General features: G+C 41.2%; 1 protein-coding gene and 2 long non-coding RNA genes across 3 annotated transcripts in view; 1 reads left to right on the top strand and 2 right to left on the bottom strand.

Moving 5' to 3' along the window:
- The window catches only part of LOC125314673 (TMV resistance protein N-like), a 416296-nt gene that overhangs the window by 137115 nt on the left and 252550 nt on the right, over positions 1–26631 (bottom strand). The gene's annotated exons all lie outside the window — the stretch shown is intronic.
- On the bottom strand, positions 555–13823 carry LOC125314533. The gene is made up of 3 exons (XR_007197994.1): positions 13692–13823; positions 3888–3895; positions 555–572 (listed from the first exon to the last, which is right to left on the bottom strand). It is a non-coding gene; the product is annotated as an uncharacterized LOC125314533 (long non-coding RNA).
- LOC125314536 lies at positions 11148–25326 on the top strand. Its single transcript, XR_007197997.1, has 3 exons — positions 11148–11275; positions 16882–16889; positions 25316–25326. It is a non-coding gene; the product is annotated as an uncharacterized LOC125314536 (long non-coding RNA).

Genomic DNA, 26631 nt, shown 5'->3' on the forward strand with positions numbered 1-26631 from the left:
ATATAAAGTTTTAACTTCATAAACACAATTTATGCCATGAGAAGTCAGCACATGTTTATCTCTTGATGTAACAATAATTCTACTTCCTTTGCCAAACCAACGGCCTTCTCCAGCTAACGCATTCGGTTGACCCAAGTGGTCCACATCATCAAGAACCGGAAGAACCTTCTTGCAACAAAGTCTTTCCCGTATCAAAGGAATTCCTCCGTCCACAGTATATACCATCAAGTTTCCACGAGGAAAGATCTGTGATAGAAGATTTTGTTGCAAAGAAACTAGACCATTGCTTTTGTTCGAAGTTTCTCTTACTTGCTCCAAAAAACATGTACCCTGAAAATATTTCTCAATATAATAATTATATAGGGCTTTAGCAATTGTGGTCTTCCCTATGCCTCCAGGTCCCCATAGACCTACCATGCGAACACCATCATCAGCCGTCTCATTTTCTGACAATGATATCACTTCCTGAACTCGGGAATCTATTCCGACCGGATGCGAAGCGACACGTAAATGTTTAGGCTGTCGATGATTTGATAGTTCTTTTCTGATGCATCGTATGAGCTCCGCTTCATCTCTGATAAGCACTCAAAAGAAAGGGAAATATGTTTTAACATGTCAAAGCCGTGGCAGGAATTAGACCTCTAACGTCATGAGGAAAATCTTACAAGAGGATAAGCTAATAATGAGATGAAAAGAAATGCCACATTTGGGTGGACGTGCGCCTAAGATCTGTACAAGGAAAATTGCGAAGAACCTGCGCCTCAAGACAAAGATAACTCGAGTACTATGAACCACACTTCTTTATCTACGACAGCAAAAATGTCTCATTATCTACGACAGCAAGATTAAGTCTAGTTAAAATAGATATTATAGGTTAAAATAGATATTATAGCGTTTATCAAAACGAAAAACATGCTTACCCCTCATGGAATTCCCGCCCAGACAAGTTACCAGCATCGCAGAGAGCCTTCTCCCATCTCTTCACTTCCTGCGAATCCTTCCCAAATTTTGACTCATGTTCGGCCATAGCTGCTTTATAAATCCCTCTTGGTGTTCTCACTTCTCTGGGTTCAACTTTGTAAAACACGGGAAAGACCTTAAGGTCTCTTTGCTCCTTGCACTCCATAATTCTGGCCAACTCTTCCAAGCACCACCACGAGGCAGCATAGTTCTTGGAGAAAACGATTATTGCGACGCGCGATTCCTCGATCGCTTCCATAAGCGCCGGCGATATTTGCTCTCCTATCCTAAGCTCTTCGCTATCCCTGAAAGTGTGTATTCCTGTTTCGACTAAACCGGCATAGAGATGACTGACGAAGCAGTAACGGACGTCCGAGCCTCTGAAGCTCAGGAACACATGGTAATTTCTTTTCAGATTCGAAGAAGAAGAAGAAGAAGCCATCGAAAGAGCTGATGGTTGATGTGCTTGCTTTCACAGGATGTTTCCCTTCTGAATGAATGGGTTCCCGACTCCACCTCTCAAGTACGTATTTATTTGTTCTTGGACTTAAAGACTTTCTGGAATCACGTCGGCCATTTGGTGGATGCCAGCTCTCTCCCCTTTTGCTTTAATTACTTTTTGTCCCTTTTCCTGTTTCTCTCTTTATTTCATTAGAATTCAATTGTAGCACATTTATTTCACTTTTGAACAAATCTTGCTAAGCTTTATCGTTTCGACTCGGGGTTTGTCATTTAGGTTTATATCGCGAGATATAATCGAGAATAGTAACTTCGATCTGATTGTGCCTTTGCCGTCGAAAATCGACTTCGAAAATAAAATGTCAATTCATAGAGTTTTTAATACGGGAATTGTATTTTACTCTCGGGATCTATGTAATAGTTATCACACGATTAAAAAGCTTAATAAGGCTAGGGATCGCAATCTGACCATCATGCTTAGCCTTTCGGCCCCTGAATTCCGGCTAAGTCGTGGCAAGGGGTAGCGGACCCTGCTTGATCTCTGGCTAAGAGCGATGACTCTCTCTCTCTCTCTCTCTCTCTCTCTCTCTCTCTCTCTCCAGCATATGTGCATGCGGACGGATGAAGTGGGACGTGACACTCGTCGCTCGAGCTTGGCCACGGTTGTCGGGCTCTTGCCGAGTCTATCATCCGCCACCGGATGCGGGGTAATCTCGCGGCCATTCGCTTCTTTTGATGCTTCCTTTTTCTTCACATCGGATAATTTTGTCGAATATAATTTTGAACATAATTAATCATAGATGACTAGGTTAAATGGATGTAATCGAAAAAAAATTTGAAAGGGAAAAAGGCCAAATTGCACGTGACTGGTGAGTACCAAGAATAGGGGTGCCCGGGCAACGCGTGCCATCGCCCTTTACGCTTTGACCGAGAGGGACTTTCGGCATTTATTACCGTTCCAAGCATATCCCTATCTGCAGGCTGCTAAGGCTTTTATCGGGGACTCGCATGACCATTTTGCCCCCACCTCGGTCCTTTATTTCCCATATCACCCATGCTCACACGTGGCAGGCCCAACCGACTTTGTAGAGTCAATTTCACGCTGTTGACTTTGGCTCCTCTCCCTTGCCTACAAAGAAAGCTAGTTAGATAAAGTGAAAGCCAGGTGGCAATTCTCAAGTTTGCCCAAGTCTCTCTCTCTCTCTCTCTCTCGTAGACGAGACACGATTTCAATGCGCTAGAGAATGGTTTGGTCACGTCGGCCATTTGGTGGTGATTTCGTTGGGATGAGTTTTGTTGCGATGCGAAAAATGTAAAGACCGACAATAGCATCTTCTCGATAGGTTTAGGACTAAAAGGAAATATTTCTCGGACAAGACTATCGGAGATTATACAATCTTAACCGTAAATGCATACATCGTAATCGCATATTTGGGATAAAGCACTCATTGATTAAAAAATCGTGTGATTAGAAATAATCGACGACACTGTCAGACAGTTAGGGTAACGACTCACAGGATTAAATTGACATAATTTAAAAGTTTAGGACTAAATTGGTACCAATACTATTTATGACTTATCTAACACTTTCTGAATATCTATAGTGCCTAATATTTATAAAATTGCAACAACAAAAAAAAGGAAAAGACCAACGATAGTATCTTTTGGATACTATAGTGTGTTTGTTGGATAAAAACAAGTGTTGATCCTTTCGTTATTGGTAAAATTATTACCTCAGCAAACCAATTCATATAACTTCCGCAACTTCTTATTTCATTTCGTGTCTCGCAATGTCAATGGCCAAATTAAAGACCCCAGCAACACGAACCCCCTCGCACAAGAAGAAGATTCCATGTGATTTCTAATGGCTAATAATCAACAGTAAAATTATATGGAGTTTTTCTAGCATCCATTGGCTCATGGATTATTGATCGCCGTTGGTCGGTGCTGTATTTATCTATTAAAAATTATCTAGGTCGATGCTGGACGATCAAAGTTGATCGAAATGACCGAATCAACACGAATCCAATAAATTTAAAACTAGATTAGCATAATTTTAATAAGTTTAGGATTTTCTTTTTCGGATAATTTTTCTTTCATTTATCGTCCTTGGAGTCTTTATCGATCACGCAATGTTTGTACGCGTTTGTGGAATTTGCGTTCCATCTTTTGTCATTTTGTACCCAGCGGACTCCCAACTTTTCCCAAAAACCTAATGAACATCCGTGGGCCCACTCCTCCGTTATTTGTGCACCTCTTCCACTTCTGTCAATTGCGTGGTAGCTTCGCATCACTTGTCGAGGAAAGATCCGACCCTTAAACGCGTGAAGGAGGAGGCGGACCCCTAGAAGCAAATGAACGAAGAGGGGACTTTGACTTGTTCGTGCGCCCATGGCCGGTTAAAGGAAAAAGGTTAATTATGCCCATACGTGTACATAGGTGGGTCCATTCCTCCATCATTTGGGGACCTCTTCCACTTTTATGTGGGGGCTACCGACACTTGCGGAGCAGCAGGTGGCTCGCGAAAGCAAGACGCTGAAGGATTTAACTCATCAAATAAAAAAATGCTAAGCGATTCGATTGATCTCATCGATACTTTAAGAGCTCGATTTTTCAATGATTAACACTGTCAAGAATCGACCCTAAAACGCGTGAAGGATTTGGTGGATCTCCGGAAGTAAGTGAACAGAGAAGGGAGCTTCATAAGTCAATTCGTGTAATTTGCGTTGCAATGCTTGACTTTGACTTATTCATTTAATTGAAATAAAGACTCCGAACATAGCTCCCAAATATCATTAACTCATTGGTAATACAGTAAAGGAAAAAAAACCATAAAAAGGTTAATTATGTCCAACTTTAGCACATTTTCCCTTATTTTTTTTTACACTAAAAACTCCAAACTATACCCATTGTGACATATTTACCCTCCATTACAATTCCATCCGAATTCATCGTTAAAAAGATGAAGCGGATCCAACATGTACTTTTGAGGACGAGTGGCTCTAACGTGGCGCGACATGAGCACCATCTCGGAAAAAAAAAAAATCAAAAAAGAAAACAATTGCATTGTTCATCATCTTCTTCAATACTTCGTGAAGAACTGCTCATTGCATTGATCGTCTTCAATCGTTTGGCTAAACTTCTCTAATGCTCTTGCTTTGTTGCCCATTCCTACCTAGACCTCCATCGGTTCTTTCCCAACCATCCACGAGTTTCATAACTTCTAGCAAACGTTTACTTAAGTGCCATAATTTTCAATCGATCACTTAGGTGCAAAATTTTTTTAAGAACGTGCACTCAAGTGCCAAAAATTTGACATGGCATAGCATTTGTGGTGAACATTTTTCAAAAGTTATATCACTCAAGTGATCGATTAGAATGTTATATGACACTTAATTGAACGGAAAAAAAAAGTTATAATACTCAAATAAGTATAGAACAAAAATTATGTCACTTTAGTGATTGAAAAAAAATTATGACATTCAATAGAGCACCGTCAAGTGTTGTGGTACTTGTGGTGTTTTTATCCCTCATGTATAAATAATATATTTAGAGTGTCCGATAGTTTTGCCTAAAATTGCACAATTTTTTAAATAATTTCACTCATTTAACAAAAGTGAATCTTATCTTTAATATTCTGTATTTTGTTGCACCCACTGACACATTAATCTACGTTAGGAAACAATCTAAATGGGTTTGCAATTTCTTAGATCGTATATGAAATTGGACCATCAGAAATAATGTTATGGGTTCCTACCAATCTAAGAAAATGGATTACCTTTGATCCAATTGTGAGAAAGAGTGGAGCCACTAAGCACGGCTAATTGGCATTTCCTCACCTAAATCACAGATGTGGCCTCACCATCAATACCCGATCCTCGATCACCGGTGCCCGACCCCGCCCGACCCTACCCGACCCTATCCGACCCAATACGCGCCTTAATCTGCGATCTCTCCTCGCCTTCCACGCCCACCTCCTCGTCGCACCTCTAGCCCATGCACTCTCGGCCTCCGACGACGAGCCGATTGCTTGCCGGATCATTGACCTGATCGTCCTTCCGTCGGATTCCGGGGTCGGATCGGCATTGGCTAGTGAAGTCGTGGTTAGGGCTTCGGGATCGCTGTGTTCTCGCGTGCTGGGGTGGAGTCGACGCCAGGTTTATGTGGTAAGCGCAACTTGGCGAATTTGATGTCATTACTATTCGGGTTCTTTTGGCTTGTGATGAGAAAATGACGAAAAGGGATGTTGATTGTCCAACTCAGTTCCGATTCACAAAATTTTGGTTTGTTTTTTTCTCGTGAGACCATTCACTTGTTTTCCTGCTCGCATCTCTCCTCTCTCTGTTTCCTCTGTGTTTGTGTGTGAACGCGTGGGCGGCGTAAGTGTTTGAAATTTTGATTCCTTCTGTACGCGATGAACTCATTTTGCTCCTTTTCAAAAAGATAAGGTGGTTTCAATTAAGGAGTTGTGCATTGGGCAATAGAATTTCACATAAAAAATTGTCCGTACATGTTCTTTAATTTGAAGTTGAGATAATCTAGTAGCTGTTTAAGTTGAAGCTTGTGATCTGATGCAGTGCTTCAATTAAAGTCTTGTGAATCTGACATGGGCCTTGAATCTTTGCAGGCTGACTGGCCAAATTGTTTGCGTAGTAGTGATGCTATCTGCTTTCACGTCATGATGCTTGTCCTTCCTGCCTGAAATTAGGGAATAATTTGACCTTGGCTTTGCATGTGCCTGTCTTTTAAAGGAAATTGAGTCCATATGACTTTGTTGACGGTGTGATTTTAGGTACTAATAGTCCAATTCGTGTTACTCCAAATTGCTGTGTGACATGATGTCTTTGGTGTTTATTTCATCTACTCCTTGGCGCAATGCGGTCTGGTGCTTTGATATGTCCTTCTTGGGTGCTCTGAATACGATAATTGCTTTCTTACTGTTCTAGTATCTTCATGGAAGAATGTGGTGCTGCCATACACACTTCGCTTAACAGTGTGGTCTTTTCATATTCCAATTAGTGCAGATCCTGCAAGCATTAGAGCACTGTTACGCGGATGGGTCTCTCTCTCTCTTCTCCTCCAACGTCCATTTCCTCTGTTTCAAGCCTATATGGAAGGATGACACATCCGAGAACAATCTGAGAAGATTAATGTAACTTATCTTCAGGTGCAAGAACGGTTTTTGCTTCTTTGTTCTACTGCCTAGTCATAAATGTTATTGCTGACGTTGATGGCTCACTTTTCTTTTGTCACACTAGAATTTCTTTTTTCCTGAATTTTATAAGCTTTTTTGTCCATGCTTTTGCTGGATCCGTAGTTTTCCATTTCTTGCCATCAAGCGTGTTTATGCAAATATTTATGCCTGTTCTAATGCATTCTAGGAATTAGCTTAACAAAAGACCAGTGGTCAGCTTTGAGGTGTGGTCTCCCTGCAATAGAGGAAGCTATTGAAAAAAGATGCTCGTGTAAAAAATGCTGAACAGAGATGGATGAATGACAGAATACATTTGCAGTCACAACATATTGACTTCTCTGTCAGATGATCTCTTCTGCAAGTACCCACAGAAAAGTCACAGTGCAAAAGATCTGGGGGAACGGCTGAGGCTAGTTTATCTTTGTGAAGAATTTGGGACTAAGAGATTGCAAGTCAAAAGGTATATTGAATTTGAGATGGTTGATGATAAATCAGTCATTGAGCAAGTCCAAGTTGAACAGCATGGCGGATTCAATTGTGGCTGCTGGAATTTCCGTATATGAGAATTTCCATGTCGGTGGGAGATTGATTGTCCCCCAACAATAGAACATTTCCTTTGACAACTCTGTTACGTAAATGTATACCAAAGAAGGATCCGTTCATCCACTTGATGTGCATTGTGTGACAAATTTGAATCTGTGGGGCACCTTATTCTCATGTGTGATTGAAGTAGAGCTATCTCGTTTAGTTATTGTATTGAGAGTCATTGCAAATTGGGAGTTGAGCCTTCTCTGAATTCATTTAAGAGTGTTTATAATATATATTCCCTGATGCCAAATGTCTCCTTTGTTTGGTATTAATTTAATGTGCATTATCTGTTTGATTGCGCTTGAAAATAGGGAGTGATCGATGCATCCAGTGTAATCAAGCTCGTATTATCTAACCTAAATTCCCCACTGTTTATGTACAATAAGTCACCAACTAATTTCACATTACTAACTCTTATTTGAATTAGCCACCAAAGTTTGTTCTTTTAAATTACTAACTTTTCTTAGAAAAGTTCTCTTATTATTTATCAAATTTATTGCTTGACCCTTTAAAAAATTTTAAAAAAAAAAATAGACCCGAATCGACCCGACCCGACCCATTTTGTTTTGTTTAGTTCATTTTCGGTTCGGGTCAGTGTCGGGGCAGGCAACAAAAACCCCTACCCTACCCTATCCATTGACACCCCTCACCACTATCATTGGAAAGTATGCGGCGATAGAGCCCTACCTCTCTCCTTCTTGCCATTGATATGCAGTAGGATCTGGACCGATGGTCAACCTCTTCTCCTCCTCTTGGTTTGAATCGGGAACAGAAATTTGAATCCTGGTAACTTGTTGTTCAAGCGATATGAAGCCATGAAAGTATGGAGTACTCCTCAACAAGGAGCAACTTAAAACATTTTCTAAAACTTGAGAATTAACGCGGACATGATCCGACGCTTCACTGCAAAAACTATGTAACGTGTCCAATTGATGTTAACTGGGAGGGAATGGGGCTTTGTTATAATGCTGCTTCATTTTTTCTCTTTCCCTTGTGGCTACCCTCTCGACGTGAAACTAGAGAAAGCTAACGGATTGTTAGGCGAGTGCAAATAGTGCACTCAGGAGGTGGCACTTACATTTCGTGAGGACTCTTCCCAGCCCTATGGACAACAACTTGAATTTTCATTTATAATTTGACTGAATGAGACTAGAATTGCACTGATCTTTTACTAGGCCAGTTAGGAGCCCAAGTAAGCATTAGAGCTCACTTTACCTCAGCTATCCAGAGCATTGGATCCATGGACTTGGTTACATTTCACTAAACTAACGCCCATAAATTAGTACCTTTTTTCTTTTAGTAAACGCTAAGTTCATGCAATCTTTTCCAATATTTATTACTAAACATGCAAATCCATATAGCCAGGAATAAGTGTGTGCAAACTGTTAAAATATGTCTTGAACGAAACCCGACTCGAGATATATATTACAAGAATGTCCAAATTATTAAAGAAAAGAACGAAAGTCGAACATCGATATCTGACTCATATTTTCTAGCATATTTAAATATTCCATGTTGAACTTGGAATCTTTCCTTAGTCTGACTTTGGGTCAGTAACGATAGAAGAAAATAAATTCTTGTTAGTCGGTCCAAGAGATATCGTAAAGGAAACTGAAAGATATCAAATCTTCACTTGGATTCGTAAAGGGGCTTCACATGGACTTGTATATATATATTCTCTTGGGTTGTTGATTTGCCCAGATGCGAAGTTGATATACAGAATAAACTCATACGTCAATTTTGGGGTTTCACTCAACTGTATGAAGAGATGTTGAAGCCCCGTCTCATCTTCGAGTGTTTGGGAGGGTTGTCTCTGTGGATTTTGTTCGTGATATTACATCAAAGGTTCAAGTGTCGAAGCTGACTAAGTTCTTGTGTGTTTGAGTGACTCGAGTGTGGTTTGTAATCTCCAAGTATCGCTTGATCTGCACTGGAATTTGTTGCTGCTCTCCCCGTGGACATAGGTCTCTAAGACCGAACTACGTACATCCGATGTTCGATTTATTTTTCTTGTTCTGTACATAGTTGAGGCAAATGTGCAAAAACCTGATCCATATTGGACAATATTAATATAATGCCTCGTTGTTGAGCTTGAGGACAGATCCCCATTTCGCGCAACATTAAATACAATCGCTATTTCCATGTACCGTACGCTTAATCCATCTAAATCAAGCCCTCGAATGAGTCCTTCAGGGCAAAAATTTAGGGTAGGAAGCATTGGCATCATTAATTTGACTAAGAGCGGTAACGGAGGCCTATTTGATAAATTTCACAGAGCAACTTGGAAGACCCATGGCCATTCAACAAAAATCCTCATCATTTTGGATTAACGCACTCTGCATCACAAATCAAAAGGAAGGAGAGGAGAAGGAAAAATTACTCAACCATGTCAGTAACATGATGAGAAACCTGTTTTCGAAAGTGCTTCTGAATTTCAATTGAAGCTGCAGACATTTAAAAATTTCTAGTAGAGATGGAAAATGGGGAAAAGCAGACGGCATTGAAATCGAAATCACCACGTTCGCTTCTTCCGGAATCACTTCCTCGGCAAGTTGTGACCGATTTGAAAGGAATGTTTGGTAAGCCAACACACATAATAGGTCGGTGCGAGTGGATCCCATACTCTCGCCATAGTTAAGACAATCTTCTCCTCTTTGTCAAAGTTGATCCGCTTTCCTCTGCATCTGTTTCGCTTGGACTATATTCATCCACGGTGTCCATTGAGTTGCCTTCATCTGAGTCTGTTTCCTCGGGAATCCAATTTGTTTTAATCGGGTGATGGTGTTGGTGCACAACCATGCGATCATCCTCCTGTTTCTCGCATATTAGACGGAATCCACACGTTTTTAAGCTTCCTCCCCAATGTCTTACGCAAACTTGGAATTGGCTCCATTTACCTCGCAGAAGTTCCTCTACTCCATCCGGCCGACCGCGTGGGAAATATTGAAGACACAGACGATCGGATTCCAGTGAACCAAAGCTACACCTTTCCCAAATCACCTCTTCGCCATTAACAAACATTTGGATATTACAGTCATCTTCGACCTCTTCTCCTTCCTCCAGGCCGGGAACAATACAGAGTGCTAGTCCTAAAAACTTGTCATACAAGTCCTTGGGAACCCAGAAACACATGGAACCATCTTCACTGTGCAGAAAACGTTCTGGAATCTCTCCTCCAGTTAGGAACATTTTGACAATACTCTTCTTCGGGAGGCCCTATCATATCAAGCATATAAAGTTAGTGAGAGAGAGAGAGAGAGAGAGAGAGAGAGAGAGAGAGTCTGACCTCGAGTAATGATACATCAGCCATCTTGACCCCCTTGCGGAATAATTCACCACATGAAGACAGTTCGACTTCAAGGTAGTCGGACGAGAGTCTCGACAAATCTGGGAGTTTTTGTAGGGATTTGCAACCATTTGCTTTTAGGACACGCATAGTTGATGGAAGCAGAGGAATCTCTTGTAGTTGCTGGCATTTCTCCACATCCAACCAATATAAAGCATGGTATTTTTTGATGGATGTTGGTAGATGAGTAAACTTGTTTTCCGAAAGATATAGGAATTTCAATTTGGGAAAACTGGAAGAGCTCTCAAGGAAGTCTACTTCTGATAGATTGCAGCCCGAGAGTCCTAGCGTCCATAGATTTGGAAATCCTAAATGGCCATCGGGGTCGGTTGACTCCTCCAAGTTCTTTGGGAACGTGACGAAATTTGAGCAGCCTCCAAGATATAAACACTCGAGATTGTGCAACTTATAAATACTCGACGGAAGCCTCGCAAGGTTTTTGCATTCGCCTAAATTCATCCACTTCACGGAGACAAGATTTTCAATTGATGTCGGGAGTTCTCTAATAGCCGTCCCTCGCAGTTCAAGTGTTTCTAGATGTTCCATCTTTCCTAGAATATCTGGGAACTCCTCAAGTTTAGAGCAATCCCGGAGACTAAAGGTTTGAAGAGATTTTGTCTTGAGTTTGTTGGGAAAGATACTGAGATTAGAGCACCAGTCTAGCAACAAAAATTTTAACTTGTCAAGATACCCGACGGATTGGTGAACCTCCACCAAGCTTTCGCACCGTTGAAGATTCAAGCTCTCCGGATTTGGAACCGATGATAGGTCCGGAACACTAGCCAGGGACTCACATCGACCGAAATTTATGGACGTCAAATTTTTAGAATTCTGCAAAAACATACCAGTGTAGTCATTAAGTTCTGCATGTAGTTATAGATATAAAAGGGAAAGCCAATCATCACAAGAGCTTACCATAATTTTGCATCCAACTTGTTTGATACGACTTTTACGCAAATCAAGTCTAACAAGTTTTGGACAAGAGCCAAAATCTAGATCCGGGGCATTGTGCCATTCAAGCCATCTTAGCTCGCTAGGGAGATGTATAGGGCCTTGCGAAGAGATATGAACTTCATGCAAAATGAGCATTCTCAACTTTTTCATGTTCGTAAAAGCAAGAGGGCTAATAATTATCTCTTCGGGAGAGGGCGAGTCCAATAATATGGCCTTTACTTCATTTGTTTCCTATCCATAAGAAAGCAAATTTAGTGGTCACAGAAAACTTCCATAACCGTTAAAATTAGAGTAAAACAAAAAACCGAGCTGTAGAAACAGTGGCATAAGTAAAATTTACCGTTTCTCCAAGTAGAATGTGTCGAACATCTTCAAAATGCCATAATCTACTGCACTTCTCGGGATCATCGCGGCCTTGTTGATTAACAATATCCTTACCCATCAACTGAATTAAATCATACATTTGCAGGGTCCCATGCTTATTTGTTATCAAGGACCGCTCAATGAGAACTTCTATTCCTATAGTTGATTCAAAACCGCAGCCGTCAAGGACTTCCTTGATGTATTCTATACCTTTCCCCTTAAAGAAGCAAGCAATATCGAGGAAAATCTCCTTCGTATTGTGGTCCAATCCATTGAAGCTTATCTTGAGAACTTGATTGATTGTCCGGTCGGGACTTTTGGAGTGGCTGCACAGTGCACTTTCCCATGCAGGTTCCTCTCTTCCACAAAAGAATGAGCCTAACACACGGAGGGCTAACGGAAGGCCGTGCACGTAATGCATTGCTCTATCTATGAGATGCCTTCTTATCTCAACTTTCTTGCTATATTTGAAGGCATACCGACCAAAAAGGTCCCATGCTTCATCATCATATAAAGGTTTAACTACATAGACACAATTTATGCCATGAGAAGTCAGCAAACATTTATCTCTTGATGTAACAATAATTCTACTTCCTTTGCCAAACCAACGGCCTTCTCCGGCTAACGCATTCGGTTGATCCAACTGGTCCACACCATCAAGAACCGGAAGAACCTTCTTGCAACAAAGTCTTTCCCGTATCAAAGGAATTCCTCCGTCCACATTATATACCGTCCAGTTTCCACGAGGAAAGATTTGTGATAGAAGTTTTTGTTGCAAAGAAACTAGACCATTGCTTTTGTTCGAAGTTTCTCTTACTTGCTCCAAAAAACAGGTACCCTGAAAATCTTTCTCAATGTAATTATATAGGGCTTTAGCAATTGTGGTCTTCCCTATGCCTCCAAATCCCACTATACCTACCATGCGAACACCATCATCAGCCGTCTCATTTTCTAACAATGATATCACTTCCCGAACTCGGGAATCTATTCCGACCGGATACTTAGCGACATGTAAGTGTGCACGCTGTAGATGAATTGATAGTTCCTTTACAATGCGTTGTATGAGCCCCGCTTCATCTCTGATAAGCACTCAAAAGAAAGAGAAATATGTTTTAGCATGTCAAAGCAATGGCAGGACATCGACCTCTAACGTCATAAGGAAAATATTACAAGAGGATAAGCTAATAATGAGATGAAAAGAAATGCCACATTTGGGTGAACCTGCGGCTAGATCTGTAAAAGGAAAATTGCGAAGAACCTGCGCCTCAAGACAATGATAACTCGAGTACTATGAACCACACTTTTTTATCTAAGACAAAATTTCCCATTATCTACGACAGCAAGACAGCAAGAATCGAATTCAAAGAATCTGCTGGCTTGAAGTTTAGGTTATTCGATTTTTGTGTCTACTGCCAAGTGTGTCTCCGCTTCGTGTCTTCAATCAAGAGACCGGTTTGGCAATATCCGTGTCTTTTCTATTCTCGGGCAATTAAGTTAATTATAGCATCTGTAATTAGTTTCTAAAATCAACATTTAGGGGCATGAAAGATGTTGATGTCTCGAATTTTTGGCAGAGCAAATATGTGCAAATAGGTTTGTGAAAAGTTTGGAACCCGGAGGATCAGTTGGACAATACAAGGCTTTCGTGGCGGGATTAGAGGTGCCTGGTCTAGAGATTGCCAACCCCTGGCTTGTAATGGCTACTGGCCTCGTACCCAGCCAGACAAGGCCGGAGACGATAAAAAAAACGAAATAAAAAGAAGGCATGAGAATGAGACCAGTTAAAAGGGATATATTGAGTTCATCAAAAGGAAAAAACATGCTTACCCCTTATGGAATTCCCACCCAGACAAGCTACCAGCATCGAAGAGAGCCTTCTCCCATCTCTTCACTTTCTCCGAACCCTTTCTGAACTTTGACTCATGCTTATCCATGGCTTTTCTATAACTCTTTCTTGGTGTTCTCACTTCTCTGGGTTCCACTTTGTAAAACAGGGGAAAGACCTTAAGATCTCTTTGCTCCTTGCACTCCATAATTTTGGCTAACTCTTCCAAGCACCATGGCGAGGAAGCGTAGTTCTTGGTGAAAACGATGACCGCAATGCGCGATTCCTCAATCGCTTTCATAAGCGCCGGAGATATTTGTTCTCCTTTCCTGAGCTCCTCCCTGTCCACAAAAGTGTGTATTCCTCTTTGATCTAGACCGGCATAGAAATGACTGAGAAAGCTGTCATGGACATCCGGGCCTCTGAAGCTCAGGAACACATGGTAATACCTTTTCAGATTTGAAGAAGAAGAAGAAGCCATCGAAAGAGCTAATGGTTGATGTGCTTCCACAGAATGTTTACTGTCTGAGGGGGGTTCCCAACTCTAGCTCTCCTGTAAGTATTTATTTGTTCTTGGACTTAAAGACTTTCTGGAATCACGTGGGCCATTTGGTGGATGCCATCTCACTCCCATTTTGCTTTAATTACTTTTTGTCCCTTTTCCTGTTTCTCTCTTTCGCGGGTAAACTTGGATTTTTCCTGGAAATTTCGGTATAGCTGGAATGGTGGTGATTTCGTTGGGATGAGTTTTGTTGCGATGCGAATACCAAGTATGTGGCGCCCTAATAGTCAAAACATTGCTAAAAAGGTAAAGACCGATAATAGCATCTTCTCGATAAGTTTAGGACTAAAAGGAAATGTTTCTATGACAATACCATCAAAGACTATACAATCTCAATCGTAGATCCATACATCATAACCGCATGTTTGGGATAAAACACTCATTGATTGAAAAATCGTGTGGCTGGAAATAACCGATGCTACTGTCGGATAGTTAGGGTATTGACTCACGCAATTAAATTGACACAATTAAAAAGTTTGGGACTAAATCGGTACCAATACTCTTTATGACTTTTCTAACGCTTTCTGAATATCTATAGCGCCTAATATTCATAAAATTGCAAAAAAAAAAAAGGGGGAAAAGACCAACGATAGCATCTTCCGGATATTATTAGTGTGTTTGTTGGATAAAAACAAGTGTTGATCCTGTCGTTATTGGTAAAATTATTACCACAGTAAACCAATTCCTATAATTTCCACCACTTCATATTTCATTCCGTGTCTCGCAATGTCAATGGCCAAATTAAGGACCCCAGCAGCCTGACCCCCCTCACATAAGAAGAACATTCCATATGATTTCTAATGGCTAATAATCAACACTAAAATTATATGGAGTTTTTCTAGCATCCACTCGCTCATGGATTCCTGCTCGCCATTGGTCAAATGCTGCATTCATCTATTAAAAATTATCCATATCGGTGTTGGACAATCAAAGTTGATCGAAAGGATTGAATTAATATGAATCCAATAAATTCAAAATTGAATTAGCATAATTTCAATAAATTTAAAAAAAAATTTCAAATAATTTTTCATTCATTTATCGTCCTTGGATTCTTTATCGATCACGTGATGTTTGTACGCGTACGTGGAATTTGCGTTCCATCTTTTGTCATTTTGTACCCAGCGGACTCCCAACTTTTCCCAAAAACCTGATGAACATCCGTGGGCCCACTCCTCCATTATTTGTGCACCTCTTCCACTTCTGTCAATTGCGTGGTAGCTTCGCATCGCTCGTCCAGGAAGGAGCCGACCCTAAAATGCGTGAAGCACGAGGCGGACCCCTAGAAGCAAACCCATGGCCGGTTAAATGAAAAAGGTTAATTATGCCCATACGTGTACATCCGTGGGTCCATTCCTCCATCATTTGGGGACCTCTTCCACTTTTATGTGGGGGCTACCTACAATTGCGGAGCAGCAGGTGGCTCGTGAAAGCAAGACGCTGAAGGATTTAACTCATCAAATAAAAAAATGATAAACGATTCGATTGATCTCATCGATACTTTAAGAGCTCGATTTTTCAATGATTAACACTGTCAAGAATCGACCCCAAAACGCGTGAAGGATTTGGTGGATCCCCGGAAGTAAGTGAACAAGAGGGGGAGCTTCATAAGTCAATACGTGTAATTTGCGTTGTAGTGCTTGACTTTGACTTATTCATTTAAATGAAATAAAGACTCCGAACGTAGCTCCCAAATATTATTAACTCATTGTTGATACATTAAAAGAAACAAAAAACCCATAAAAAGGTTAATTATGTCCAACTTTAGCACATTTTCCCTTATTTTTTTTTTACACTAAAAACTCCAAACTATACATATTTACCCTCCATTACAAGTCCATCCGAATTAGGGGTGTCGGTGGTTCAATTCGGTTCGGTTTTTTAGAAAATCGAACCGAACCGAATCATTAAGAAATTTGCTCGAGCCGAACCAAAACTTGTTTCGAATCGAACCAAACCGAACTAAAAAACTCGGTTCGGTTCGGTTCGGTGCGGTTCGATTTTCGACTCGAGTTTCTAATTTTTATTTTTATATTTTTCCCTTTTTCTTCTTTCCTTTTCTTTTCTTTTGTTTGAGATCTATACTGCTTTTGTGCGTTGGTTCGATTTCTCCAAGAAAAAAATGCTAATGATGGTTAAGATGAAAGCCAGCCTTCCCTTCGTCGGCGACCACGAGCCCAACCTCAACGCTTCGTTCTGCCATTGCCACTGGAGTCGCGGCCCCCCATTTCTCCAGCTTGGCGCTCTACTCCGCCCGGTGCCTCACTTCCAGATCTGTCGCCAAGGGACTGGATTTGGTCGGAACTCATCCATGGCTGAAGTTGGTCTCTTCTTCCACCACTCAACAGAATATCCATGGATTGAAAGAGTCGGGTTTTGCCGAATCGTGTGGAAGATGAGAAAGCGGCGAGAGAAATCATCCACTGCTCCGATGAGAGAGAGCATGATGGAAAGGGGAGAGAGAAACTATCCACTGCTTTGATGAGAGAGAGCATGAAGATGAAAAGGGGGAGATGGAAGAAAAGGAAAGAAGCCGTCCACTGCTCCGATGAGAGAGAAGAAGAAAAGGGGGGGGGGGAGGGGAAGTACGCAAAAATGGGGAGAGAGATAGCGAAGGGAGAGAGAGATTAAAGCAGAAAAAGTAGGAGAGAGAGAGCACAAAGACAGAGGAAGATAGAGAATAAAGTAGAAAAGGGGGAGGGAGAGTGCACAGTGAGAGAGGAGAGAGAGCACGTACAAAGGAAGAGAGACCGTGATCCGAACCGAATTGATCTGAACCGAATTGACTTGTGAAACTATCCAATTTTTTTTACTATTAACCGAACCAAAACCGAACTAAACTGGAAATGTATGAAATTTCAGTTCGGTTCGGTTCGATTTAGGTTTTGGTTCAATTTTCAGTTTAGTTTTGACACCCCTAATCTGAATTCATCGTTAAAAAGATGACGCGGATCCAAAGTGTACTTTTGAGGATAGGTTGCTCTAATGTGGCATGACGAGAGCACCATCTTGGCAAAAAAATCGAAAAAAAGAAAACAATTGCACTGTTCATCATCCTCTTTAATAGTTCATGAAGAACTGCTCATTGCATTGATCATCTTCAATCGCTTGGCTAAACTCCTCTAATGCTCTTGCTTTGTTGGCCATTCCTACCTAGACCTCCGTCGGTTCTTTTCCAACCGTTGACGCCTAAATTTTAACTAATCTATTTTTTGCATAAAAATTATAAAAATTATCTCACATATTTATTTTGAGCATACATTGCATTGGCATATAATTTGGCAAGTAGAACACTTAATTTAGCATGCGTCTAGACTAGGCACGGGATGGAAAAATACACCGAAAAGATTTGAAACTTCGGGGATTGTATTGCAAATACTTAAAAATTCGTGGACTGTATTGCAAATACTTGAAACTTCGGGGATCGCATTGCAAATACCAAAAGAAGATGGAGAAAGGAAGATGGTGAAGAGAAGATAATGAAAGGAAGATGGTGAAGAGAAGATAATGAAAGGAAGATGGTGAAGGGAAGATGAAGAAGAGAAGATGAATATGAAGAAGGGAAGATGAAAATGGAAGGTGAAGAAATGAAGATGAAGAAGAGAAGATGAACATGGAAGGTGAAGAAGTGAAGATGAAGAATGAAGGATGGAGAACTTTGCCTATAAAAGAGGAGGAGAATTGAGAGAGTTTGAGGGGAGAGTGGAAGAGAATTGAGAGAGTTTTGAGAGAGTTTTTGAGAGGAATTTTTAGAGAGGAAAAAGAGAGTTCTTGAGAAAAATCGGAAGAGAAAATTCGAGTTTTAGTCAAGCATCATCTTCGACGAGTCCCGACACATATTTCGCCCCTCGCAACCCAACAACGCCATTGCTTGCCATTTTCGACGACAGCCGCGTTCTTCCAGCTCCGAGATCTTGAAGGGAACTATAACGTGTATGTGAGTAAGATTTTGTGTAATAGAAGGTAATCCTTTCCATCTCGATCTATAAAAATGTAATCGTTTGGTTTGAACATTTGTTTGTTTATTTTAGACATGCCACGTGTTCCAAATTTTAGCATTATTACATGTTAATTTATTTCTGTAAATACTCGTGCTTGACTGCGTTTTCTTTCTTTCTAAATCATCCATGGTGTATATCGCACAAAGTTCAATGTTTTACATCCCCATAAAAAAGAAGAAAAAACCAAAAAAAAATTGCATCTTTGAATTTCAAGTAAAATCCATCAAAATTGCCAAATCAAATATTTTTCATGAAAATGGTACCGAAAAGGCGTTAGAGTAATCTAGCATAACCAAATCCCCGAATTCAAAATCTGCGGTTCGCAGAAATGAGATAGTTTTCTCCCGCTATTTTATTTAGGTTTCTAATCAACCTACCGAAAATGATTAGTGGCGACTCCAAATTCAAAATACGTTGCATGTTAATTATTTGAACCTTAAGTTGCGATTTGGTATGGACTTGGGAGTGTCCGAGTTAGGTTAGTTAATTAATTAACTTGATAATCCATTAGCCCGAAAATTAACTCGTTTATTTTTTCTAGGTCGCGACAGCTTGGCGACTCCACCGGGGACTCAAAGAGGACTTAGGCCAGATAATTTCATGAAAAAGAAATCACTTGATTTGGTAAACTTTGGTTGAATTCTCATTCTTAGGTGTTAAATGTTTTTGCAGATTGGGAGTTATAAGGGGAGGAGTGATCGGCTAACCCTTTGTTTTGGTGTGCTTGGTGAATTGGAATTGTGATTTAACTTTTGAATCATTGAAGCGGTGTTTGCCTTTAATTGTTGTGCATGATTTATCGTATTTGCACTACACCGCACACAACCCGTGACCGGACCTGGGTCACACTAATAGTTTTAAGATGGTATTTAGATGGTTCTTTAACCTTGGCGGTAAGGTTTCGCTAAAGGTTATCCCATCCGGATCCCGAAAATTTTTTCAAAAAATGGCTCAAGGGTTGTTCTCATGCACGTGAGGCTACGATGCATGATAATTGCCCTTGTCGACCGAACCAAGTCGAAGTGATTGGACCCGACTAGTCATGACTATTGTACGCGAGATTGCGACTAGTCATGATGATTGTGCGCGAGGCTGCGACATGTCGTTTCGTTCATCATTTCACTTTGCAAAAGCCTTTTGGATAGATAGAATAAGATTTAAACTCATGATTCATGCGCATGTCTTTGTGATTGACATTTTCTTCGTATGAGAGGTAATTTCTTGTCTCTTGTACCCTGTTATCTCATTTTTATTTTGGGCCGGTCCATGGTTTAGGTTGATTGTTTAGAAGTTTCATTGTCTTATTTCCAATTTCGCACTTTGCTTCCGCAACTTTTACAATTTCATCGGTTGTCCTCAATTCTGATTTGGCTTATTTCTGTTGTGCGATTTTTACTAAATTCTACGATCGAGCTTTGAGTAAGTGCCAAACATGAAAGTTGTAGACCTATGTTTCAACTAATATCTTACAAAATTTCAGAATTAAATTCATAATTTAAGATGGCCCTTCGTTTTTTCAACAACATGCGGTTATAACAGTTTTCTGAACATGATTTTTTTGGAAAGACACATTAAACTGATTTGATCCGCGCATTTCTAGTCTGATTGGCCAACATAAAAGTTGTTCATCATCTTCTCAACTACAAGCTCGTAAAATTTGGACATGTTTTGATCAACGTACGAATTAATAAGAATTTTTTCGTAAAAGCGGACAAACTGAAAATTACATGTTTCAATCCTTTGGTCATAATCACTTTGTTCATTTGAGTCTAGAGGGATGCCATGGGCCGGCTCGCTATTCTTGCTTCCTGTACTAATTTTGGGTTTGTTACTGTGTACAGGTAATTTATCACGGATCCTCCACATATTACTCGATCGGCCGCAAAGAGGATGGCCGATATTAACGCCACTATCGGTGCTGCCCCGGACGAGAAACTTGGCTCCTTGACCGAGCGCTTCGAAGGGATGATGTCCTGAAAGATGGAAGAAATGATGGCTGCCTTCGCCGCCAAACTTCAATCATCCACCGCCAGCCCGCCGCTAACCATTCCCGCTCTAATTCCTCCTATGGACAACTCCGGTAAAGCCCCGGAAACTGCTCCCTATCCGACAATGCCGCTAGAGGATGTGATCATCACGGGCGTGAGCTCGAGCACGCCGCCCGTAGTCCCAATCCCTCAAGCCAGCCCCGTGGCCCCCGGATTGAATGGTGACACGGCCAAGCTGTTGGCCCAAATGGAATAGAGGATCCGAGAGGTTGAGGGGACTCACAACATACCCCAGATTGACTTGTCTGTCTTTTCAAAGGTCACGGTGCCGGAGAAGTACAAGATGCCCGACTTTGAGAAATATGATGGAACTTCCAACCCGGTTCAGCACGTTCATATGTACCGGACAAGAATGAATAAACATGCGACCAACGGCCCCTTAATGGTTCAGACTTTCCAAGCTAGTTTAAAAGAAGCTGCCATGAGATGGTATACGTACTACAAGATCTACCGGATGGATGATTGGGAGAAGGCAGCTAATGCTTTCATCAAACATTTTAGCTTTAACTTGGACGTGTCACCACTAGAGAAGACCTTAAGCAGCTTGAGATGAAGAAGGGAGAAACAATCAAGCAGTATGCCACCAGGTGGAGGAATGTGGCATCTCAATTGAAACCAGTCCCTCCCGAAAGGGAACTCATGAAATTGTTTGTTTCCACCCCGCCACCGGTTATGAGAACTCGAATTTTGGGATCTGCCGCTACGTCATTCAGCCATCTCATCGCAATGGCTGAAGAAATCGAGAACGGCATGAAGACAGGTTGGTACGGTATTATCGCCACGACGACTAAGAGGTTTGCGATAAGGAAAGTGGAAGACGAGAGATGCTACGGTAAATTGCTGTCCTACCATGAGTATCTGGATGAACTGGTGGAGGAATTTGAGGATATCTCATTTGAGTATCTGTCCGGGACTCATAATCGATTCGGCGATGCATTGGCTACCTTGTCTTCAATGTTACAAGTCGCCAATGGACTTGAGGTTGACCCACTGAAGATCGAGGTATTAAAAAAAAGACGGCATATTGTATGGCCGTAATCGATGAACCCGATGGTAAGCCGTGGTACCATGACATCAAGACTTATATTCAGAAGCGGGAGTTCCTCAAAAAATACCGTATCCGACCAAAAGTACATAAGGAAGATGGCCTCGAAGTTCTTCTTGAACGGAGAGAATTTGTACAAGCGGTCATTTGATTCTGTCTTGCTAAGATGCATTGACTTAACCGAAGCGGTTCGTCTGATGATGGAAGTACATGAAGGGATCTGTGGTCCACACATGAACGGCTACTTGTTAGCTAAGAAGATTATGAGGTTGGGTTATTATTGACTCACGCTCGAAAGAGATCGTATTCATCATGTTCGGAGTTGTCACAAATGTCAGATTCATGGTGACAAGATTAATGTCCCTCCGAACGAGTTGCATCGCTTATCCGAACCATGGCCGTTTTCTATGTGGGGCATTGATGTTATCGGCCCTATCAATCCTAAAGCATCTAATGGGCATCGATTCATCTTGGTAGCAATTGACTATTTCTCTAAATGGATCGAAGCCGCATCTTATTTAGCGGTCACAGCACGAAATATCGTGAAATTTATCCGTCGAGATATCATTGCTCGATACGGTTCACCCGAAGCCATAATCACTAACAATGGCTCAAACTTGAACAACAAGCTAATGGACGAATTGTTCAAGGAATTCAAGATCAAGCATCCGAACTCTTCCCCATATCGTCATCGGATGAATGGAGCAAGAGAAGCCGCCAATAAGAACATTAAGAAAATCTTAGCAAAGACGGCTGAAAATTATCGTGATTGGCATGAGAGGTTGCCATTTGCACTTTTGGCGTATCGGACCTCGATCCGGACATCTACGGGGGCAACCCCGTATTCTCTTGTATATGGAATGGAGGTTGTTCTACCGGTTGAAGTGGAAATTCCTTCCTTACGTATATTGTCTCAAGCTATCTTGACGGAAGCTGAATGGATCCACAGAGAGGGCGAGCCAATTGAATCCGATCGATGAAAAGAGACTTAAGGTTATATGTCATGGCCGGTGTTATCAGCAGAGGGTTGCTAATTCATTCAACAAAAAAGTTCGGCCTCGATATTTTCAAATCAATGACCTGGTCTTGAGAAAATTATTGCCAATAGTCCCACTCCCGTAAGGGAAATTCGCTCCAAACTATGGTGGTCCATATATAGTAAAGAAGGTGCTCCCCGGTGGTGCTTTGATTATGGCCGAGATGGATGGTCGTGTCCTTACCAACCCAGTCGGTTCGATCTTTGTAAAAAAATATTATACTTGATTTACTCTCATGTTTTCATAATCGAGTTATAATATTAAGATAGATTCACGAGTTGTTCACATTCGGGCATTCGTTTGCTGAGAGATTGTTTCAAATGGGGGTTTCTCTAGCCCAATTGAATTGACCATCGGGAGCGTGAGATTTACATATCCACAAAGTAAAGGGGTTATCTTGCAAAAAAAAAATATGACGACCAAGATAAAATCTGTCAAGATATGGAAGAAGGAATAATGCGAAAGCAAAACGCAAATGAGCAAAAACTTGCATCCATTTCATTCAGCGGGAAACCTTACAAACAGATCATCGGGGTGGGAACGTAAAGCCAAACCGAGCCCTAATGAGCATCACAAAGGAGTTCAACCGACTCTCCATACAGTTGATACTCCGCCTACACCGATCGCTCCGAGAATCGAGATCCGCCGCCTTAAAGAGGAGGAGCTCACATTTCTCTTTAAGCTTGGCTACCTTGTCCTCGTGATACTCGACAGCAAATTCCAATTCATGGATCAGCATTCTCCCGCGGGCTATATCCAGGGTCGGATCGTCCAGCCTTTCTTCCAGCCATGTGCATTGGAATTTCAAAACAATATTGAGCGGATCGCGCTCAAAGATGGTCCGGGACATGGCCAAACGTTCCACCAAGTTCCCCCTCTCACGAATCAGCAGTGAGACTTGATCATTACCGTAGTTAAGGGCCTTCTTATAATTGTCGGCTACAAGACCGGCCAACATCAAGTTGTCCGACCGATCCCGATAGCGAGCTCTCACAAGATGAGCCAAAGTAACATCTTGATGAGCAAGATGGTAAGCCTCCAGGAAGTTAGTAAAGAGGGTAGGGAAGATTCTATATTCCTCTTCTAACTTGGTACCTTGAATAGAAACGGTGTCCATATCTGTAAACATGAGACGGATTTCGGTTTCGGCCTCCGGATGGTTGGCTATATAAGAGTAGCCCCGGCCCAGGAGATTATAAAGTTTCTCCCATTTGGCTAAAACCTCGGCCGAGAAGACATGTGCATGGAGGGAGGCCATTGTTGTTGAAGCAACCGAAAAAGAGTGGATGCGAAAGAGTGCTTAGAAGGTTGGAGATGAAGATATGAAAGCGATAATCTTCTCGGCGTTAAATCCTAATTTAAAGGGCAGAAAAAGTCATAGCAATAATTATTGTGGGGGCCGAGTTAATTATCCGGGTAAAACTACAGACGTTTCGTCCGTGAATCACGGATCTACCATCTCGAGGCTCACGAATTCGAAAAAGTTGCGGAATGACTTAAAGATCCCGCCATATTAAAAGAGGGATAAGCATACCGCAGAAAAGATTTGAGGGTCCCACCATGTCAGAAGGAAATGAAGAAGACAAAGCGGGAAACACGAAATCTTGGGAGAAGCACTAGCTTGGTGGTTTTCATCCACGTTAAAAGGGAGGCTCTGGAACATACATGTTTACTCAAAAGAATTTGGAGAGAGTAAGCATACAGCGGAGAGTAGAGTGAACAAAAGGCGTAAGAGGTATTTCAATCCAACATGTTTAGAGGCTACCAAGCACTTACCGGGGCAACCAACTTAGACATCCCCGAGAGCGAACTGGCTGGATTCCGAGGCCGATCCGGCATTGAAGCAAGAAAACCCAACTCCCTTGGCGGTGAAATTCAAGATCTCGACCGCAACAACAATAGCAGCAGAAGCTGCAATCAACCCCAAGAAAAAAAAAATCAAATCAGAGAGCTCGAAGCTGCCTTCAAGGAGTACCCATATATAAACAAGAAACGAAAAAATGAATTGAGCCGGAAGCTAGGAATTGAGCCCTTAAAGGTCAAGTTTTGGTTTCAAAACAAGCGGGCCCGATTGAAGGTTCAAAATGAAAGTCATGAACTCGCGTTTCTGAAGGAAGAAAACGAAAAGCTTTGAGCAGAGAACAAGAGGTATAGGGATGCTCTTAACACCGTTGTTTGCCATGTCTGTAGCAGCCCGATCACCTTTGGTGACATGTACCTCGATGAGCCACATCCGAGCATTGAAAATGCTCATATATCGATTCATTTCTTAAACCCCCGTTGGTGATCATTTGCTCATTCCAAAGACGAAGATAGCATTTTCCCAAGGATTAGAATTGGAGATGGTCGGGTCAACAGAGAATTCCCGAATGGACTCATTTCTTGTATGCTAGATTTTTTATGTTTACATAATTTTTCTTTGTAAATGTTTATGTTTGTTGTAATTCCTAGTTCAAAATCATGGGATTGTAAAAAAAAAAAAGGAGAGGCAAACTCAACTTAAAGGAGAAGGGCCCGCTCTAAAAAAAAAAAAAAAAAAAAAGCAAAATAAAGAGATGTCGAAGAGCTCTCAAAGAAAAAGGAAAAGAAATCTCTTCTCGAAAAAAAGAAAAAAAAAGAAAAATGAGAGTCGGGAGTAAGAAAAGCAAAGGCCGATCTCATATGAAAATTTCAAGCATAGGAAAAGCAAAGTGCCTACCAAAAGTAAGGCCAATGCACATTCATTTGTAAAGTACTTCTGAATTTTGAATGTACATTTTTGCATGTTAAGTTGTAAATTCCATGTACATGTTTGCATTGTGTCTCTTGCAAATCCTCGACAGACACTTGTTGTGAAAAAGACTCCCCAAGAAGTCAGGTTGCAAAGTACAATTTTCAGTAGAAAACTACCATCCCTCATTCAATGATGGTATTCTTTCTCAAGACATTTCCGGAAGACCAAGATCGGTGACTAGTCGGCGATGATCACCAACGTCAAGCCCCTTCTCATTTAATTTCTGAGCCAAAACGAGCATTTTCGTTCCTCGGTCCCCAATCCTAGCCTACGTTATAACCCTCCAAAGTCTCTTTGATTAGAACACTTGAGTTAACGTAGAGTTAAATGATTTTAAGCATCGCTCGAAGAAGTTCGAGCAAGATTATTTCTCTCTCATTTTTGCAGGATTCTTGACTTGTAAATCCGGAGCAGATGATGAAGAAATTCATTTCAAGCGACCTTGACTCAACTAGAGTCCCCTTTGTAAACCTTTGACCTAGCTCTCATTACGGTCCTAATCAAGACCTCCAGATCGGCTCGATCGTATCAATTGCGAGATTACTTGGATCCTTATTGAATGCGATGATGGAAAGATTGAGTGATTTCTCTTGAATCCTGCAGACAGGATAAATAGCTTTTCTCGAGAGTGAGAGAAAGCCCTTTCGGACCGAAGTCCCCCCATTCAGCTCACAATCGAGGTATTCGTAATGTGAGAACCTCCCTGGACAAAATTGGTAATGCAAACTTGACAGAATGGTTATGCATGAACCATAGTATGAGTGATTGCATTATACTCATTGTTGAATATGTTTGTGTGTGTTACCTCCGACATCCTATGATAAGTAATACATTCCCGATGTTCGAGTTCCCTCCCAAGGTCTCGAAATTCATCCAAGGATTATTGAATGAACAAGTTTTGCTGGCAAATGCCTACCAGGTACGATACAGCAATCTGTTTCGTTCCTTGATTAATTGTTTGGAGAACCCGGGTAAGTTTTCTGAACCCCTTTTCAAATTAACAACTCTTCTGATGATAGTTGTTATGATTCAATTCAGGCAATATGCTCCTTTTGTACTTATCGATTCCATTCAATGGTGCTCCTATCAAATATTGTTCAATTCGGGCAATATGCCTCTTCTATCAGGTCGTGAAGACATATGCACTGGCGATCTTGACATCTTATCAAATCATAACGACGTAGCTCTTATGATTTCGGTCTCGAATCAAGAAGACGTATGCACCGGTGATCTTGACCTTTAGTCGGCTCATAATGACATAGCTCTTATGTTTTTCGGCTCCTTTATCAAATCATGAAGACATAAGCACCCATGGTTTTGATCCAAACCAAATCATAACGACGTAACTCTTATGATTTTGTTTCCCCTTTGTCGAATCGTGAAGACATATGCACTGGCGATTTCAACATTTAATCAACTCACAACGACGTAGCTCTTGTGAACTTGATTTCACTTCTTTCGACTCACAACGACGTAGCT

This window comes from Rhodamnia argentea, chromosome 4 (genome assembly GCF_020921035.1).
Source record: "Rhodamnia argentea isolate NSW1041297 chromosome 4, ASM2092103v1, whole genome shotgun sequence".
NCBI lineage: Eukaryota > Viridiplantae > Streptophyta > Magnoliopsida > Myrtales > Myrtaceae > Rhodamnia > Rhodamnia argentea.